We start from the raw sequence: 4,252 nt of genomic DNA, 5'->3' as shown, positions 1-4,252 counted from the left end.
ATTTAAAGATGATAAAGAGGATAAATAGCAAAATACCCAGAACATCTAGGAAGAACAGGAAAAGGGGTGGACCATTTTTTCCATGAAAAAACTGTGCTGTATTTACATTGCTAAGTCCTATTAGGGAACTATTATGAAGAAAATCTTTAGATAATGACAGATTTCAAGTTTTCTATTTTAGGAAATATTTAATGCCATAGAATCATGGTTTAACAGAATAATTTGGATACCTTTGGAGAGTGTTGTATGTGCTTTGAACTGCATATTAAAATACTTGTATTCGAGGGGCACCTGAGTGGCTCAGTCAGTTAAGTGTCTGACTCTTGGTTTCGGCTCAGGTCATGATCTCAGGGTCATGAGATCGAGCCCTGAATCGGGCTTTGCACTGAATATGGAGTCTTCTTAAGATTCTCTCTCTCCCTTTCCCTCTGCCCCTTCCCTCTGCTCAAGCTCTCACTCTCTCAAAAATAATAAAATAAAATAAAATAAAATAAAATAAAAAAAACACTTGTATTTGAAAGGTGTATATTTATTTTATACTTTTTATCTTTTCCCTTTTCCATGTTTTTTTATCTGTAGATGTTCTTTGAATATTGATTTGCCATGTTTTAGTAACTATTAAGTACAATCAATTTGTCACATTGAAAATTTATATTTGATGTTTATATAAAATAATAAATCACTTATCTAGTGTAGAAGATAACTAATTTCAGTTAAATAAGTTTGTGAAATAAATGGTGGTGGCTAAAAGATGATCCATGTCTGTAAGCTCTGCTTCTTATGCTAGCTTTTGGCAGGCAGTATAATCTGAATAAATATTATTTGAATGATTAAAAAAATAGATGGGGATTATCTCTGAATCATAGCTTTCTCTTGTATAGAAGGAAGGTAAAAATACCTATGATAGTGTTTTTAATGAGAAAATTTATACATAATTCTTATAGTAGTGCCTGGAATACAACAGCTGCTTAAAAATGGTAGGGGTTATATGAGCATCAATTTCTTCTCACTCTTCCTGTTTTTTTTTTCTTTTTGATTCATTTTAGATGGAAATCTTTCTAGAGTGCTATTCACACTTTTCTTAGATTGAAAGTATCCAAATAATTTTGATGTAGAAGACAAAAGCATATGGTAATAACATTTACTGAGTTTTACCATGTTATAAGACTCATAGTCATTATTATTCTGTCCTTAAATGTGGGAAAACAAAAGCTCAAATAGGAAAAACAGCATCTGCAAAGCCATGTGGTCACTAAATGGAGGAGCTGGGGTTTGAACCTAAGCATTTGGACCCCCTAATTCCCATACTTAGTCCTAATGCCATAATGCCATAGTTATGTATTTCAAGTCTCATATTGCTTGCTTGTCCTACACTGAATATTCTAAATAGATGCATACTATTGTGCATTTACAAGTTCAGGCTATTGTTCTTGATAATTTTTTGGTCTTATGATTTTATTGATTGGCTCCTTAAGTCATTTTTCCCTTCATAGTCCAAGAGAGTGTTTTCATTTCACTGCACTTATATTCTGTAGGTTGAGAGATCATATAACCACATTTTTAATAATTTTGGTGAAACAAACATAAATATGCCTGAGGAATTCTTCTCTCACTAAAAGGTATAATATTTAGGTCCTGAGCTTCTGAGACAAACTTATTAATCTAATAAATACTTACTAAGTGTTGGGCTTTTAAGTGGCATATAAAAATGGGAGACCTTACTTCATAGACCTTAAAATCAAGTCCTACAACATACAATATTATAAGCAGATAAAAAGCTACAAAATGGGTTGTGTGTTTAAATCAGGGAATACTCATTTTTCAGCGGAAGAGGAGATAATATAAAACTTATGAGCACATTTGGAACAGAGTCAATATCAGTAAATATTCTTTAAGTTGAATTGAATAGAGGAGCTAGCATTTTTTCCCAAGATCTTAAATGTCTTAATGAATATAAAGAGCAGATAATAAAGGGTAGTAAATGCATGTACAAAAATTAAACATTAGGAAAGCTAATGTTCTGAATAAGTCTTCTGAATAAATTTGTTTTAACTCGATTCTTGAGTTGGGAATATAGAGGTAAAATGAGTTGTTTCTGTCCATACCCCCCACTTTACCTGATACCTGCCTCATTTCATGCTTTGCTGAAATTGACTAGTAGCTATTTCTCTAGTATTTATTAATGTGGCAGATAGTATTTTCCAAAGATGGATGCAATAGTACTTCCCATCACATATGCTCTTTAGCAAAGCAAAAATGGAACATATTTCTGGGCAGCAGAAGGCAGATGGATGTGAAGGGATGACTAAACAGAACAAAAGAAGCTATGGACCAGAGCACTACATGTCAGGGCTGCAAGGCAGGAAGAAGCTAATCTTCTAGTGAAAAACTTGGGGGTGAGGAGTGGAGTTGAAATCAGAGCCATTGAGGATATTTTCTTGGAACTGTTCTGGTTCTGCCCCTTCTACTTGCCATGCCTTTGTGCTAATGACAGTAAGCTGGGATTTATCCACATGCAAAAAATAACAGCAAGGGCTTTTTCTAGAGCAACTGAACAAATTTTCTGAGGAACCACTGAGGTTGCCTAAGGTAGATTTTGGTGTCTAGATTAAAACCCTGTTTATGTTGATATCTGGGGACCCAAACCTCCAGGCAGACGTCTCATCTGTATTATCCAATTTGAAATGTGCCCTTTGCAGGCTCTGTCTAGTGACTGAGAGCTCTTTCTTCCTTCCCTTTCAAAAATAGATGTATAAATTCAGCAGCAGAGGAAGCCATCCAGCTACTTTGAATCATCAGCCTATTCACTCATTATTAAAAATAAAGAGACATGTAGAGATCATTAGGAATGTGAGTAAAACTGGCAACATGTAAGAGAAAGATCATAATTAACAAAACAAGACCCAGAGCAAACAGAGATAATTTGGGGAACAGAAGAGAATATTAAAATTTGTAATTTTTACTTTTAGAGAAATTAAAAAGTTATATTTATATAACCAGGAGAAAAATTATAGAAAGAATGATTAGAGAAAACAGAGGGAGCTTGTGGAAATTTAAAAAACATAAAGATTGCCAAAATATGGTTTAATGAAGAGCTAGAAGACAAAATTGGTGAAGTCTTCCAATATATACATCGAAAACAAAGAGGAAATATGAAAAAAAAAAAAAAAGAGAAATAGAGGATTACTCCAAAAGGTGCAGTGTCTGAACATCTCACTAGATAGGAGTCCCAGAAGAGAACAAAAAATGTGAAAGGGAGCAAATGATCCAAAAATAATATAATGAAATTTCCCAGAGCCGAAGAAACAAAATGTCTTCTGACTGGAAATGCTAACCTAGCCTGACCAGGATACATGAAAACTACATCATCGTGAACTTTCCACACAAAAAGAATAAATACAAGATTCTGAAATTTACCAGATAGATGATGAGGAGAAAGAATAGAAGGAGAAAATAGAGGCCAAAAAAAGGAGAACGAGGAACTCTGCTTTGAGTCAGTGGGGGTGGTGGAGGGATGCTTCTGAAGTTCTGAGGGGAAAAGATTTTGAGTTTTTGATTCTATACTCAGCCAAAATTGTCAACTCAGTGTGAAAGCTAAATAGAAATGTTTTCAGGTATATAAAGATTAAGAAGGCTTATTGTCTATGCACTTCCTCTTGAGAAATTGTTTAAGATGTTATTCTAGTAAGTTGTGGGAGAAAACTATGAGAGTGGAAAAAAACAAAAAACAAAAACCATGAAAGTGGAAGATCTAAGATCCAAGAGAATCGAACTCAGGAACCAGGGAAGGGGAAGTGTTTTCATGTAAGCTGGACAGCCAATCTAGAACATAACTAGTTCAGGTTGAAGAAGCAGACAGGGGGGCTTAGGGATAGTCTGTCTCCAGGAAAAAATAAAATAAAAAGGGTTTCCATGCAGTGTATTGCCAGAGTAAAATACTGGAAAATTCCAGAATATTGTGAAGACAGATTATTCTTTCACCAAGAGGGAAAAGAGCTGAAACTCTGGGAGAAAATAAAATATATATGCGTCTGTCATGGTTAAAATGCAAAGTAAACTAGACTGTGACAGAATATTAGAAAAGAAAGTACACTTGATTTTGATACTAGCAGCATTCCTCTTTGAATGGCACAGGGGTTAGGGTACTGGACCTGTGAAGAAGTAGTTTAATTCTAGTATGCTATTTGGTTTTGAAATTTAAATGACTTTATAGACATAGCAAAAAAGCAGCACATATAGTTGTTCAACAATT

Source organism: Ursus maritimus, unplaced genomic scaffold, assembly GCF_017311325.1.
Source record: "Ursus maritimus isolate PB19 unplaced genomic scaffold, ASM1731132v1 scaffold_13, whole genome shotgun sequence".
NCBI classification, from domain to species: domain Eukaryota; kingdom Metazoa; phylum Chordata; class Mammalia; order Carnivora; family Ursidae; genus Ursus; species Ursus maritimus.
Note: the sequence above shows the minus strand (reverse complement) of the source record.